This window comes from Calidris pugnax, unplaced genomic scaffold (assembly GCF_001431845.1).
Source record: "Calidris pugnax isolate Ruff unplaced genomic scaffold, ASM143184v1 scaffold24, whole genome shotgun sequence".
NCBI lineage: Eukaryota > Metazoa > Chordata > Aves > Charadriiformes > Scolopacidae > Calidris > Calidris pugnax.
Genome location: NW_015090922.1, coordinates 27,363,519 through 27,380,940, shown reverse-complemented (window position 1 = coordinate 27,380,940; position 17,422 = coordinate 27,363,519).

The window sequence follows — 17,422 nt, the reverse complement described above, 5'->3', positions numbered from 1 at the left end:
CCCCTCCTTTTTTTTTTTTTTTTTTTTTTTTTTTAAAGAAAAAAACCCAAAAAAACCAAATCCTAGGCTAAAAATGAGAAAGTAACAGGTTTCTTTACAATCTTCCCTGGCAAGAATACACCCATACTTCTAGTGGTAGTTCTGTCTTTCACAGCTTTGGACCAACTCTTTGTTGGTAAATTGCACAGGGTTCCAAATAAGGTCTTACTGTTCCTTGTTCAAAGGTTCTAAATATGTCACTATCTCCACTAAAGATAACTAAAAATCTGCTTAATGCTACCTAGAAAACCACTGGTTTAGATGTCAATTGTGCGTACTTCTCTGCAGAATGAGAGATTTATTAGAGAAAAGCTTTCATTATTAGTAAGGTTTATTTTGGTCAACAAATCCAGCTATTGTCTACTAAGGCGATCAGCCCAGCATTGCCAATAATATCTTGATTGTACACTCGGTTCTAGTAAAAAATGAAACAATCTCTTTCCCAAAGTCATCTACCTTCATCCAGACAACTACTCTCTCAGTGAAGGATCTGGATAAAGTGGAGAGAGAATACCTAATCCTGCAGTCCCCACTAAACTGGGGCAAATACAAACCATGTTCAGCTCTGTCAAGTGCAAATTGTAGTTCAAGCACCTACTTGCTTTCTGGGACAGATGGTGGGTATAAAATACTCAGCTATAGATATATTTGAATTGGTACTGTCAAAGTGGATACTGAATAAGAAATTTTTCTAGGAATGTGAAATGGACTTGACACTGTTCATAATGTTGAGATTTTACCAGTTCTTGACTCTCTCTCTTTTCTTTTGGCTGTTGGCTATCACTCCCTGAATCAATGAAAAGAAACTAAGTGAGCATTAGTTTCTTTCTAAAAGCAGCCATTTGAATTGTATGCTGAAGCAGAAACATCTGATAGCATTTTATGGGCAGATATTGCAGTTGAGTGAGTGAAATGTTAAAATACAAACCGTGCTTTTTCTTCAGGTCTTTTGCTGAAAGGCTGACTCAAAAGGGGTCTGAGTATTGACCTGGAGCAGCTTGACATCGAGCAGTGTGCCACCAATTGTTCTAATGTCAGCTTTCTTCCTAAGATAAAAGGGAGATAGGGTTCTTTCCTTTTAAACTGAAATGGGCAGCTAAAGGGAGAATGCTTCAGCACAATACTTTAATCAGAAAAGGAGCAAGAAACAAGTAGAACAAAAGCTGTTCAAAACTTTACTTTGAAGCTTTCCGTTTCTACTGAATCCTTTTAATCTGTAGTATAACCTTTTCGTAACCTGCTCTTCTCTGCTACAGCATTTATAGTTTCTCTAATTGTATTTCGCTTCCTAGAATCCTTTGCTGTCATAAAAACGAATGTTTCTCTTGCGTCTTAATATAGATCCTACAAATACTTCACATTTTAACATCATGTTCTTTGCCATTATGAAACTTCCTTTTTTTATTCTTCTAGGCTCTGCTGGGCACCATGTCTCCACTGTTCCTGTTAAAATTGCAGGTAGTCTGGGGCAGGGGTTCATTGTTCAAATTTTGCTGCTTAGTAAGCCAGAATTTTTGCAGTTTTGCTCTGCACCATGTGTCCAGGTTCATTTCTGCAGGAGGAAAAGGTAAAGGTCTTCCAGGTATTGAGTTCTCATTTACCTGATGCAAAAATAGCAGATAAGGGTGACTGCCTTTTGAATTGTCCTTGCTGAAAGATGGCTTGCTTGAGTTCAATCCTTATTAGACAGCACATTTGAAGTGAGAAGAGCCTGTAGGCTCTAACAGGGTCTCCTGCAATGAAAAAGCTAGTCGATGTTGAGAGACAAGACTATGTGAAAACAGACTCTGTGTGTTATTGCATTCATAGTGTCACATCAAAATGACAGCTGGTACTTCTAACAAACCGAAGTGATGGCCAGATGCCCCTGACCACACTGCTCACCCACACCCGCTCCAGCTCATGCTCCAGATCTGAGCACATAGGAGATGCGATATGTGAACAACTGTCACACCCACCACAACATCAAATTTAGCATTAAAATGCTGGAAGGAGTGCAGTGTGCAGTTCTACAAAATTTGAGTTTCAGATCTAATAGGAGTGATGCTTATCCATGGGTTTGGTTAATCCATGATTAATCAACCTTCTGTTTGGGTGAAGGTTATGCTTTGGGGTTGTCAGCTCCCCTTGCAGAGTTTTGAGTGAGCATTTTGTTGGGACTGAGGTGTGAATGCACCTGTGCTCCTGCTGCCTCGTGGAAGAGACTAGTGGAAATTTAGAGGTTAATGTACTGCATAATAGGCCCAATTCTTTGTGGCAAGCATTTAAGGAATGTTCTCCCTTCTCCTCCCTCACCTCTGTTGGTGGGGGTGAGGATTAGGTCTCCTATGTCTGATGCTTCCCTTACTTGCACAGTATACCCTGGAGCCTAGACATTGGTTCTAGAGGCAGGAGGATGTGGCCAAAGCCAAGTGATAACTTCTATAAAGAAAACAAAATGTTATGTTTAAGCCATTTTGATGTGACTATTGCTTTTCTTTTCCTCTGTGAGACCAGCTGAACTCACTGTTCTGCATACTGGTGGAGCTTGAATGCTTCCTAAAGAAGGACACACAGCGATAGATTTTAAGTTTTGTTTTGTGTGAACACGGGTGTAGACAGCCATTGTTAAGTTGTCTTCTCTGTAATTTAGATGGGGTAGTAGAAACTAAGCAAGCTTTTAAACTCAAGTAGAAAGAGTTAGGTCTTCTAAGCAGAGTTTCTAAGTACCTCTTTTGCTGTGTCCTTAAGGACTCACTGTTATACTTCTCACTGCGCATTCTTTTATAGTTATTCCTGTTTTTATGCAGACTGCATCACTTGACATTATAGTACTTCTACCACTAACTTGTTTGGAGCAACCCAGAGCTACAAGAAACATGCCTAATCTCACTTTGAATACAGGCACTTCAGTGTAGTGTTGCACTGGTGCCTAATCATAGTTTGTTCCCTGTAGCTTAAGTTTGAGTATCTGCCTCAAATGCTCTCTGCTGAACTGGACCTTAAGAGACCTAATAGAGATGAGTGTTGTCAGTTAACTCCAAAACTGTAGTCTCAAAAACTTCTTAAGAAATCCCTTTTGATGTTTGTTGAAAAGTATATAACCTGTTTGCTTTGGCTATGCGAGGAGCTTAAGTGCCTGACACTGTTACATGCCTAAAACTCCAAGGCAAGTTGTGTGACTGGATTTCTCCCTAAACATAGCATTTAATTAGCTTTTGATACACATTTTATATACTTGCAACAGTAATAAGTTTGCTATCAGATCTGAGTATAAGCGGCAGAAGCTAACATTAAGACTCACGATAAAAACGGAAAACGGGTGTTCCCTGAAGAACACAACACTTGCAATTTGTTTGCCAAGGTTTGAGAAGAACAACCACAATCTATTGAGTGATCATCGTAAGGCTCTGAAGGGAGAACAATGGGACTGGAGAAGAGACTATAGAGGATTTTTGTGATAAAAATACATTTCCTTCCTTTCCTACCACTATGCGTATTACAGCCTCAGTCTTGCTTATAGGATTAATAATTTGCATGGCTGACTGCACCATGATTGTGTGCTCTGGAAACTTATTTCCACTAGAGAAAAACATAAGACTGTTAAACATCTTTTTGATTTGTGAATGACACAAATTAAAAAACTCCTGAGGTGAATGGTGAGGAATATTAATATAGTACTTTATCCTTTTAATCCAGAGAAGCATATAAGCACATGCTTAAATGCATATGGGGTACTACTTTAATGATATTAGCATATTACTAGACTATAGCAGACTGACATAGAAACGGCTATACTAATGCAAAAGTACCTGTGACTGGTACCACCATTAACCGGTTCTTAGAAAAAACCCAATTTTGTAGGGAGGGCAAAGGGAAATGACCCCTTTTCAGAGCAAACTGGTTATACTGGTATAAAACCTACAGGTAGACCAGCTGAAGCTTATAGGATTCAAATGGGCACTTCGCTCTCTACTAAAATGAGGGTGAACTGTGTCTGCTTGGCTGCTTTAATCCTGAATGCTATTACTGAAGAACTGTAGGGCAGTGTTCTCCAAACACTTTTGGAGAACACTTTTTCCACCCCTATCAGTAGAAGTTTTTTGAGCAGGTAACTCTGATCTATGCATATTTATTTATGAAATATGTACATGTACTACTGTACTAATATACTATGTACATTATAAAACATACACAAAAATAGAAATTTTAAAAGGATGAGATAAAGGTGAAATAAACGCTATTTAAAAATCTCGTTTTATTTATTAACAGAACCAAAAAATAGTTTCTTCCAGCACTCAAACAGATTGTCTTGTGCACTCCCTGGGGTAGGTGCACTCTATGTTGGAGACCACTGCACTAGGGTCTATGTCAAGATCTTGATATGAAGTTCTCATGTAGGCAAACAAACTGTGCTTGGCAAGCAGGACTGCGGTCATTTCTGTCCAGCTCTGCCAGACCTTCTGGCAGAAGATGTCTTCAGTCCAGGCCCAGAGAGAGAATTTCTTAATACCAGACCCAGAGCTAGTGTTTAGCTGTCACGAAAAGCAGTATGTTCACCTGCTTCCTCTGTTTTCTCTCTCCTTTCTCCCTCCTCCCCAAATAAATAACATTCTAACTTGCCTAGAGGGCTTGAGGTTTTGATCACACTAGGTTATAAAAACTCCAGACACAGCCTTGCTAATAATCTCAAGGAGAGTTTTTTTCCCTGCTAAAACATTGACGGGTGTTATAGCACTTAGGACCTAGTTGAATCTGGCCCTAAGGGAGGAATGTAATCAATTCTTGATGTGGAAGAGAAAATGGTACCTATTTAGGGCTATTCACAGTTAGTGAGGAGGAAAGAAGCCGCATCAAAGATGATGGAAGAAGCTGATGGGGTTGAATGAGACGCAGCAGGTCTCTTACTTTTCTTAATTTTATTTTATGAGGCAGTCAACATAAATAATGAATGGAGAGAACCGTTGTTTAAATGAGAACTTTGTGAACGTAGCAACAAGAGATGAGGGAGTGGAAGGGCAATACAAAGGAGCAAATCTGTTGATAATATAAAACCAGCTTTAGCAGTAAAGTCTGGAAGGCTTAGGAAGCAGGAGCCTCCCTGCGGAGATACAGAAGAAGAATATGTATTTGCCTTGTTGTTTCTGCACACAAAGTCAAGAGAGCCAAGGAGAAACTTAGCGATCAAAACTTGAGGTTCTCAGATACTCCTTTTCCTGGGGGATTCCATATTCAAAAGAAAAACCAAACCAGAAAATGAAAGAAGGTCTGGAAAGAGATGAGCATTCTTGACACCAGAGCTGCAATGCTATTAACCCAGCTGGAGCAGCAGCGTAGACTGATCTCTCCTGGAAAGCAAGCTGGCACTGGCATTTTTGATAAATGAACACTGACTGAGGCAGCATCTCAGGGCATTAATGGGGGCTCTCTGCTTTCTAGAAAGCACAGTGGTAAAGAGGCAGAGATGGTTGGATGTCAGTAGCAATAAAAGGAAGAAGAGTTTTGCCATGCTTAAATAACCCTCAATTGTTTGTTGTTTAAGTGGAGGCTGTGAGGCATCAAGAGAATTGAGTTGTCCTTGTAGAAAATGCTGTGGTCCCAGATAAACGCTGATGTGCTCCACACAGATGTTGGGCACTTCCTTGACAACAGGGACTGGCCAAGGCAAGAAAGGGACTTGGAACGGCAGCTCTATGTAAGTTGTTTCACATCTGATATGAAATTAAATTGATTTTGGTGAGCTGGCTGGCTGGGCTATACAGAAGAATATGTTTCTGTCTTTGCTCACTTGCAGAAATACATATGTCACCTTTTTGGTGTTTTGTTTTTAAGCCCACAGAATTTGAATCCGCACTTTAAGATTTTGAATGCTTCTTCCATAACATTGAGAATGATTGAAGAGTGTCTAGGTGCGGCATGCTCATACCTGTGGATTGTAGGAAAAGAGGCAGGGAATACAACTTTCAACATTTTCATGTAACATTACACTGTATTCAAAATGAAAAAGTCTCCAGCAGCAGACCTCCTTCACCAGTAGTTATATCATTTGATCTGTGCTTACCTGCTAATTAGGTATTCCTTGCCAGAAAGGGTCTGATGGAAAAAAATTTGTATGGAAGTATGACTGTAGATGTCAGTACTGTGTTAATTCTCATGGGCCAGGGCTTGGGAGCAAGGGATAGAAGAGGAACAGGAACCAGAGGAAGTTAAGACATCTAATTTTTCTTTTTGAGCAGCCACAGGCTGGCCTGGCATACGTGCAGATCTTTATTCTGTGACTTAAAACTGAATAACATACACTTGGACAGGCTCCTAACCAGCAGTGACCCAGCTGACCACTTGTTTTATCTGACAGCTCATCCTTGTCTCAAAATGTATCCTTAGAAACAGCAGTGGTAGACTTGAAGAATTCATACTAACATAAGCCTCATCTCGTCACTTAAGTGAGATGCCAAGAATGGGAAACTGAGGCATGGCAGTGTCTCAAAAACGCAGGAGGAAAGGTGGGGAAAACGGCAGAGAAGTGGAGCCTGGGGAAGGTCAGGTCAGATAACAGCAAGCAGCTGGGAAAGGCTGGGAATGTGCAGAATGGAGCAAAGGAAAACAGGGCATAGGTCCCAGTGCCAGCCTGAGACATGGATAAGTCAGAAGCACAGATTAGCCTAAGATATCAGTCACAGAGCATATCAGTCACAGAGTAAAACATTCAGGGAGGCTGACTCCTAGTTCCTGAACTCAGGAAATACTTGCTCTGGCTTGGTGGGCAGGCAGTTTGAAGGGAAGCACCACTTTGTATTTGAGCAGCAGTCAGAATTCACAGCCCTTACGTAAATGGGAACCTTTCCAGTTACTTCTCACCGAGTAAACACACTCCTTCATCATATCATGGAATCATAAGCTGGCCTGATATGAAAAAAGCAGCTTATGTCTTTCCCCTTAAAGAAAATCAATCAATAAGTAGATAACAACATACAAGGACGTGGGGCCAGGGTTTACAGAGGAAAAAACATACTTGGAAACTTCCATATTATTATGTTACTAAGACGTTACCTTAAGCATGCCACTGACTCTGCCTATGGTCTCTAATCAGTCAGAGGCTTTTGTTCCAGACAGATTTTTCCAAATTGTGGAGGATTTAGCTCTCATATAGTAATCCAAGATCTGCTCTGAAACCTACTGCGAAGATTGCATGCTTCTTCTATAAGAGGAAGAATATAGCTAGGAAATGTGAAGCTCCAGTCACTGAGGTCTTGTGCTATAAATGTCCTAATCTGTGGTTACAGAATAGGAAGCTATTATTTCTGTTGTGATAAAGCCCAGAAGCCTCTGTAGGATTCCTTAATGTGAAGTGCTTAGCAATTTGCAAACAGAAGGATATGCTTTGCAGTGGTTGTTCCCATGTTACTAATTTAAATTTATCTTGCAGGTGCATCCTGTGTTAACTATACCTAAAGATTTAAGGAGCTGATGTTTGGGCCGGGTTTTTATATAGCAGAAAGATTTATTGGCTTTGTCTTTCACTCTACTACTTCATATGAACCAGATTTCATCACCAGAACCATTATTTATTTATTTATTTAATGTGAGCAGACTGTGAATTTCTTTGAAAATCTCTGCTGTATGATGTCTCTGTTGCTGCTAGGTCCAAAATGAGAAGTACAAGCTACTTCCTCCTTTTATGTCATTACAGTGATTAAATCCTACGGGCTCTTTCAGCTTTAATTGGTTCATATTATTAATGCTTTATTAATGCCTACAAGTATCTCAAGGGCGGGCTGAGGGAGGAGGGAACCAGACTCTTTTCAGTAGTTGCCAGTGAAAGGACAAGGGGCAATGGGCACAAGCTGGAACATAAAGGGTTCCACTTGAATATGAGGAAGAACTTTTTCACGGTGAGGGTGATGGAGCCCTGGAACAGGCTGCCCAGGGAGGTTGTGGAGTCCCCTTCTTTGGAGATTTTCAAAACCCGCCTGGATGCAGTCCTGAGTAACATGCTCTGACAAGCTCTGGGTGGTCCTGCTTTAGCAGGGGAGTTGGACTAGATGATCTCTATGGTCCCTTCCAACTCTAAAAATAAATTAAAAAAAAAAATTTAAAAAAAAATATGTTGGCAGCCCCCAAGAAGAGTGGAGAAGATGATCTCTAAGTGTAGCTGTGATTTGATCTGATGGATGGCTATGAGTAAGCAGTGCCTGTCTGGTGACCCCAAATCTGTTCCCTGCCTGACCTTAGAGTACAGCACACTAAGACTGTGCTTGAGGAGACGTACTTTGGCTCCAAATTTACAAAGCATCTCTCCTGAAGGAGAGAAGCTCCTTCCTGAAAACAGATGATGCTCTTCTTTGCAAACCTAGTTCTGCTGTCTAGTTCCTGCCTGCCTGTGCCCTGCCAGCTGTGGGGCACGGTGTGGGCCGTGGGGGCAGCCGGCTGCTGAGCGGTTACTTTGGCTGCACACAGTAACTGGGCAGAGGTGGCAGGAGCAGCTGTGTTGCTTTGGGACTGCTATTTCTAGATCCTGCTCTGACTTCCCTGCGCTGTTCAGCTCCAAGTTGTGCTTCTGGCTCACTCTCTGCAGATACAACTCCCCGAAAGCCCTCCCTGGGGGCACGGTGGTTTATAAACATGTCTGCATCACCCTGGAGTTAACACAAGCAGTACAAGTAGTGAATCCACCTTTTTGCACAGATGATTGTATTTTTTTAATTATTTTGTTTTACACTTTGTAATTGAAGATATGCTCCGGCTTCTTAAAAATGGCAAGTTGTGAGTTTTTAAGAGTTACTTGGAAGACTAAGCAGTTGGAGTGCTGTGGAGTGTGTCATGTATCCTACATGTAGTAAGAGGATTAGGGATGGTGATGTGCATGGTATATAGAAGTCATTTATTGAACTTTCCATCAGCTTGGCTATTTTTGAGTTCGGATGTTCAGACAGCCTGTGGCAGACGTCACTTCTAAGGGCAGGCAGAACAAAGATGGAAAAAGGCAGTCAAACAAAAGGGGCAGGAGTAAATGGGCAAAAAGAAAACAGCACACAAAGTGATGCTGTGTGTGCATAAAGAAGCCCTAGACCTAGCAAAGATTGCAAATACATGACCTCCACTTGTATATTCTTAGCTATCCTAAGAAAATATTTAGACTTTCTTCTGCCTCTAAGCCTAATGCACCAGCAAGGAACATGTGGTTTGTAACTGTTTGTCCCAAGGTTTTTGAGGGTCCTGGGGAGGAACATGGAGAATATGAAGTGGGACAACTGCAAGTTTAAAAGCAGCTGTTTAAATGCAGGTGCGTTATGATCTTCTCTGATAGAGATGGTGCAGCCTTTAAATGAGGGTGCCTGTGACAGAAGTGTTGATTTGTTTATTATGATGATCTCTAAAGTGACAAGAGTTCCGTTGTCTCCCAGCCTGGGGCAAGCACAGCAGAGAAACCTTGTCTTACTGGGCAGTTTGTGAAGCTCACCTAGAAATGCATGAGCATGCTTTCCTACAGACAGCAGTAACATCCGAAGGAGGCTGGTACAGCCCAAAGGAAGCTGGTTTGGAAAAATAGCCTGAATATCATTCCCATAGAGTTCCTTGCACCAGCTTCCTAGGGCAGATTCTGGCTTTTGAGCCCTTCTAGTTTGGCTGCAGCAGGAGTGCCCCACTCATCGCCCTCTCCCAAGTGGGTGCAGCAATAGGTGCTTAGTCCTGTGCATGGGAAGAAGCATTGAACACTTTGGGGCCTACGTGCTTACCCTAACAACTGTTCTCTGTCTTCTCCAGGAAGAGGCTGTAATGTCGGGAAGCAATTGCAGAGACTGGTATTGTATCTACCTTAGCTCATGTGGGATGGAGATGAATCACCAGGATGTACTGAAACAAATGTTTTTGTATGAAAAGGTTGTCTCTCATGCTTTACTGAACTGTCTGGATTTCCAGTTGATAAATTCTTTCTTTTTTTTTTTTTTTTTTTAATTCCACCTTGAATGCATGAGACATTCTTTGTTGGTTTTGCCTTGGCAGTCAACTCAGTGAAAAAAACAAGTTAAGATAACTACTCACATGAGATATGCATTCAAAGGAGACCAAGATACTTCGAATGTGCGTTGATATGCCAAATGAGTCTCATTCAGCTTCATGGTTTTCAATATATCTTAATAGGTTTTGCATTTTGTAGACTCCACTGAGCATCTTTAAAATAATAGCCAAATATTTTTTTTTTTTTTTTTTTTTTTTAAATAATCAATTTTTGAAAAAAGACAAAAAAACATTTCCTTATAAGACATGTTCAAAACTAAGAAGTTCATTTTTCAGTGGCATATTTGTGCGCTGCATGTAAATGCAGAAGTTGACAAGAAGGCTTTCAGCATCTCATTAGTTGGGTCACTTGCTTATTGACTTTTATTTACAAAAGATAAATTAAATGTCCTGATGATTTGCCTAGGCTATTTTTTTCTTCTTTTGAAAACAAAATCCTCCCCTTTGGAGGCAGGGTCCTGACATAAATATTGCTGATGCTTATACAGGTGGATTTTTATTTTAAATTGCCAGAAAGGAGCAAGTTGCATACAGGTAATGGTATTCATGAACAGTGTGCACTAGAACAGACCAGGAGCCCAGGAGAGAAAAACGTGAAGATGGATTACATCTCCCAGAGCTGCCCGTGCAGGGGGGGCCCCACCATGGGATCATCCCAAAGCAGCCTTCTGGGATTTAGTTACGAAGGTCACCCTGCTGGTAAGGGAAGATGTGCTGACATAAAACTATCTGTGCTGCTTTGTAGAGTTATTTAATAAATGTGCACAGCTGTGCCCACAGCCAGATGTGTAACTGCTCTGTGATCTACCAAAAGCCGTATTACAGATGATGAATGGAGTCAGCATGTTCATGGTTGTCTTTAACTTGCTAGATATGCTCAGTGTCAGCTGGACTGTCAGGAGCAGCCAGTCTGCTCTGATGGTGGAGTGCAGTAAAATGTTAGTATGAAGGGCAATGGACTATTGCCATGGAAGTAGCTGTAGCAGGAATTCTTCTGATGAGGGGGACAAGCTTGTTCAGTCCCACAGCCAAATAAATAATGTGCAAAAGATTGTGTAAACTGACACGATATGCTACTGTTTCAGCATTGACTCTGATGCTTCAAGGTGTTTGGCTTTTTAAAATTATTTTAACCATAAGACCGTGTACCAGTGTTTAGGAGGTTCTGTTGGGTGTGGATAATGGTGATTAGTAGGTTGTAAGATTTCACAACAGAAATGAAGTAAGTGTATAATTAAAGGTGTGAAAGTACTTGCTTTTTATTCTTTCTACTTCACTTGTTGCAGCTTGAAGGCTTTGTAGCTTTAAACATGATGGTAAACACAAATAAATACTCTCTTAATTGTTTTTTGACTGTGGCTTAAATCTACAACAAGCCATGCTTCCGTGGAAGACTGCCACAGCATCTCTCAAACGTTCGCATTCTCAGACCAATGCTGTTGGTGGCACAGCACACATTTGGCCAATGGGAAAGCTTTAAGACTCACCTGCTTGGTTCCCTGAGAATGCCCTGAAATTTAACTGTTTTCATACAGTGTCTTCTCCACCTTGTCCAGGCTGAACAGCCAGCTAGAGCACAGCAGCATGGGGCAGGAGGAGTGGGCAGGGTGTCTTGGTTATATCACCCTGGGCCTTGGGAGACCATTGTCACATCAAGTGGGAAGGCCACCTTATATGGGGGAGGAACAGGTATGTTACTCGTCCCTGGCCTGTGCCAGGTTGACGTGCTAGACTTGACGCTCAAGGCTTTTGCTATAAGGCTGAAGAAAGTGAGATGAGAATCTGGGTCCAGTACCTACCAGGGGAGCAAGCTGAATTGCAGGAAATGCCTTAGTTTGCTAAATGTTTACCATTTTGTTTCAATTTTACTGTTTGGTTTACTAAATAAGTTCTTTTATTTATCTTGTGCTGTCTGGTGTGGAGGCCAAAGACTCTTTTGACCAGAGTCAGCATGAAGCAACTGTGTGCTGGTTTTCACTCCTTTTTCATTTGTCCTAGGATCACTTTTCAACCCAGTTATTAATTCTCTCTATGAATAGAAGTCAGAGTGCAAGGTGTGGATCACTTTTTTGCTGATGCTGTGAGGAGAACGGTTCTTTGTAATGCTGGGCAAGAAAGGGAAAAATGCCCTTTCATGGGAGCTGTTTGGAGCAATTTTTGTGACTACTATTATTACGAGCAGATGTGGAGGCATTGTCAGAGGCTTGCTTATAGATGTTGGAAAAGTGCAGTGAAATCACACTTTGCTAAAATGCTTAGAATGAAATTAACTGAAACCAAATGTAGAGCAAAAGAGTGTGTATTACTAAGTGCACAGGCAAGAGTACAGAGTAAGTTTCTGGGGAAGGTGATCTAGTAAAAACTTACTCAAAAGCATGAGCTGCTGAGGGAGTTCTTATGGTCTAACAGAACCATCTTTGGAAGGACCACATCCGGTTTCATGTTTCTCATGTAAGAAAGCTGATATAGTGACTGTTTGGGAGTTGTGTAGTGGTTTGTTGCGTAGGTTGGCTCTGAGCTCCAAGCAACTCTACAGTATGGATGGTGTTTTGATCATTTATGTAGAGTTCTTGTGCCAAGTGCTACTAAAGGCAAGTAAGATTCATCTACCAAAATAGCAAATGCAAACATCTACTTGCCCTGAACTATTGGTCAGAACCACAGCTAGTATAAATTAGGATGACTCCTTTGACTTTCCAAAGTAGACTTGTCACTAAAGCTTTGGTTGCTTTTTTTTTTTTAATGAAGATGAACAAAATACATGCTGCATAATATCCTAGATTAAAGACCTGGATACTTGCTGTCCAGTTCCTACAGGAGAGCGGTATCTGAAATAAACTGGAATAAAATGCAGAAGAGAATTGTTAGATGCATGTACTTCAAGCTATCTTGACAAGCTTGTCATAAGGCCATCAAACTGGCTATGGTTTGAGAATGGTCTGATGTATATTTCTTCCAGGCCATTAAGAACAGAGCTGATATGAAAACTGATTTTCTGGCAAGCCAGGTAAGCTCCAGTGCTTCCAAAGCTTGTGTGAGGGAATTTAGTGTGAAACCAAATTCTGAAAAACTCACTCGGGAAATATTAAAACATTGGTCTTCATTTTGTTGCTGTTTTTTCAGCTCTTTCTATTGGTCTCTACTCATTGACAAAGATAAACAATTGTTTAAACTGTCTGTCATGTTTTATCAATTGACACTTTCTATAAAAACATCATGATTTTTTTGATGAATGTGTATTTTCTGACAGAAATCTTCCATCAGCAATTTTTTATGTTCTTTAAATAAGACCCAAAAATCATGTTGTGTTCTTTTGGAAAGGTGACTTCTCAGGAATATAAAACAGTCTTTAATTGCTTGGACTTGGGAAGAAGGAATTAATTGGCTTCTCAAACCCTGGTCTTTGAAAGCTATGCCGTATGTCAGAGGAGAAAATACTTCCCAATTGCCAAAAATAACAGGTTCTGGATAGATTTTTCTTAGGTATCTGTCTGTACATAACACATCTAAATGTGCTACTCTCATGCATGACTATGAATTGTTAGATTTTTGTGCAAAAAGGAAAATAAAATTACTTCTAAATTCTTAATCTGATGCTTCTACTACTCCTGTGCCTATTCAGGTTCTGCCCAGTTGCTAGTGAAGGTAAATTAATATCAAAGTCAACGTGGATTAGCTCTGTACAATGTTTTTTTCCAAACCATGAAATTTGGATTGACATACATATGGTGATACCTGGGCCTCTCAAGGTACAAGGATATTTTATCACGAACCTCTGTTACACCTTGAATGAGAGCACTTACTCTTTTGCACAGGAGAGGAAAAGGAGAATTTTCTTGCACTGCATTTTCTTCTTACAGATTTGATTTATCCTACCCAAAATGACAATGCTTTTGACCTCCTTAAGATTTGTATATTATGTTGTAACCACCAATAGATTATGGTAGGTTTTGGAACTTTCTATCTTTTATTCTGAGTCTATGAACTGTGAGCTACTAAATAATGGTTGGTTATCAGAATGGGAAAAATGGAAAAGGATAAATTAACCTATTAAAAATGTGCTCAAATTACATAGTCCTGCAAACCAATTAAGTAAGGAAGAAGCAGTTAATCCACTTGGAGTTGTTATTTTTTTTTTCCTAATGTGCTGCTCAGTAGGGAAGACTAGAAGCTGGTGGGATTGGAGCAGGGGGAAAAAATATGACTGGTAGGGGCCCATCCAAGACAGAAGACCAGAGATTGTAGGAGGAGACGCAGGGACTGCCTGAAGGATGGTCACACAGAAGTTTCACGTGAACTTTTTCTTAAATCTTTCTGTTTTTTCTGCAATGTGTATGTTTGCTGAGAAGCTGAGCATGCAGCCTGCTATCTCGCCAGGCTTTGGACCCAGCAAGGCTGCTGCAGTTTGCCCTGAGCTGAGCCAAAATGGGCTCTGCAGAGTGTGCAGTCCAAGGGCGAGGTGCCAGCCTCCGCTCCACGATCCTATCTCCAGTATGAACACAAATGGCTTTCCCTGCTTAGCTGCTTCATTTATTTTGAGTCTATTCTTACAATTTAAATAACTATGGCTCCGGGGGAGACATTGCTTCTGAGTGCAAAACAGAAAATGGAATGAACCTGGTCAAAATAGGTTTTAGTAGCAGGAATGACTGGCAAGGTACTTGCTGCCGATTGCACGTGCAAGTTTTTGCTGGTGGACAGGGTGAGAAGGAAGAAGGAGAGTTTGTGTGTGCACATTGTATCATAACAGAGGAAGTTTATGTTATTTTACACATTCTGCAAAGTCACTTAAGCAAGGCCAAAGTGCTAGTGCTGGCATGGGTGCTGCCTGGGCAGAGGCTACTCAGTAGAGCTCTGTCCCACCCTGGGTGTCCGCAGCCTGATTGGTTTATAAAGCAAAAAAACCCTACATAAATTAAGATATTCTCCATGCACACACTTTAGGGCAGAAGAGAGAGAAAAATCCAAAATTTACAGTCACAACTGTGTATTCTTTCTGAGAATGGAAGACTAGGCAAAGTCACTATTTTATTTGACTAAGTAAAGCTTTGAAAGGTGAGTGGTGCATGTATGGAACACTGAACTCTTTTCATCTGGGTAAGTGCCATTTAAGTCAATGTAAAAATCCTTAAAATGTGCGAATTCACTACTTAGGTTTCTTACGCAGTTGGCTCTATATATGGGATATGTTGTGTACTTAGATAGAAAGTCGTATTTAAATAATTCATTTTAGACTAGTCATTAACTATGCAAAACCCAATTCATGTTAAAAATTCAGTTATCTTCCTACAGAAATTCAATGTCACTCCTGTTTTATTGCATATCAGTAAATTATGAATCAATTTTGCTCGCTTTGCCAATAAAGGCTGTTTTTTAAGACAATGAGTTTATACAGGGGCTTTCAGAATTATATTTAGTCAACAATTAGGTTGATGTTTGAGTCAGAAAGTGATTCACCTCACTTTTTTAGAGCTGCGTGGGTTCTGCATGGTGAGTGGGCTGCAAATCTTGCACATTTATTTGAAGGAGAGCAGATAGGAGATTCTGTGTGGCTGGAGCAGGACTGCTGGGCAAGAAGGGTCGGTCCTATCCAGTACACCTGGCAGTTTTCCATAATCACTTTTCAAGGTAGACTTGTGCAGCTACTGGAAACGTAATTACATACAAACATACCTTTTTGTGCTTCTAATTGCTCTTGACTTCCTAAAGGTGGAGTACACCCTATTGTCCATGTCTACCTGTCTCAAGACTGACATATTTCACTTGGTAAGACTTACTGCTTTATGGCTGCATTTTGGTTGCTGTAGGCAAGATTTAAAATGTTACCCCCACTCCCAACTTCTGCTTCTAAAGGCAAGACTTTAAAAACTGCCTCTGTGCTTCACCTGGAGGGCTGCCTGGGCACTGGAGCTGTATTCGATAGCTGCTCAAGACTTTCTGTATAAGTAGGAATATGCTCGGTGCAGTGTGTTGGTATCAGAAAGCCATATCTACTGTAGGATGTCAAAACCTGATTAAGCTGTGTGGAAGGAGGAAGTGATGTGCTGTAAATCATTCATACAGAATCAGTTGTAGAGCATTTTATGTCAGCTACAACAGTCTAGTGGGTGCCAGCAGAATATAAATCTCCTGAGCAGAAGAGAACTCTTTGTTAAGAGGCTTTATTACCGCAATAGCAGTTAAGGTTAAGTAAATATATCTATCTGGCCCCATAGTTTTCACTTGTTAATGAAAACCCTTTGCCATTTAAGCTGACATTTTCTGCTTAGAAACCAGAACATGGTTTGTGTGGGGGTCTTTACTCTGGTCTTGCTATATAGAGGAATTTGCTTTCAACTGAACTGTTTCGCTTCCAGTTTCTCAATCATCTCACAAATTGAAATTGGAAAGTAATCTTTAAATATATGTTTCTTTCCCCACCGCACTTGGAAAAAAATAATCCACTTTTGTTTGGATTTTTGGATCTTTTTTCAATTTGAAGATTCACTGTTTCAATGTCTTGGTGCTATTTTTGCTGTCCTTCTAATAGCTTGAGTTTGCCAGAGTGCACCCAAGCATTAAGGCTTAAGAGCAAGTCCAACCATAGTATTTATGTGGTTCCTTATAGTAAAGTTTCATGAAAAATTTCTGCAAACTATAGTTGTTGCTGTAATTTAGGATGTGAGCTGAGATACAGGGGTAGTGGACAATGCAAACTGACCAATAAATTAGTGGATCTCTGCAGAGCCAGATCGCAGAATGGCAAATCTTGTGCTCTGATTCATCTGGGAGAACTGATGCTGAGATCCAAGCAGCCATGTGGTGCAAGGAAGACTTGCTCTTGTTAGGCAGAACTTCGAATGAGAAGCTGTTTGCCTCCTGCTTTTGGTCAGGAAGAGTGTTTTTCAGACAGTCCCAAGGCTGTGAAACGAAGGCACAGTATTTACTGGATCCAGCTCTTAGCTTAGGGCTACAGTCACGACACTGTCTTTCACACAGGGATGTAGAACTGCTCTCGAGCACTGCCCTGTTTGTTGGGTTTATCCATGGTGCCCCTCTCAGGTGTATTGATTTTCATTCCTTCTGTAGGTAAATAGAGAATGTCTCTGTCTCCATAGCCCTTACCTGGTGACTAAAGCACGGCCACGGGGTGGGAGCATGAAAAACACTACTTTTAAAATGGAGCTTGATTAGCTTATGGAATGAATTAGAGGAGAGGGGGCTGTAAGGACTGGTGTCTGTGTCCCTGGTATTGCAGGCTCAACGTTCCTAAGTTTGCTTCCTGCTTTTGGTCAGGAAGAGTGTTTTTCAGACAGTCCCAAGGCTGTGAAACGAAGGCACAGTATTTACTGGATCCAGCTCTTAGCTTAGGGCTACAGTCACGACACTGTCTTTCACACAGGGA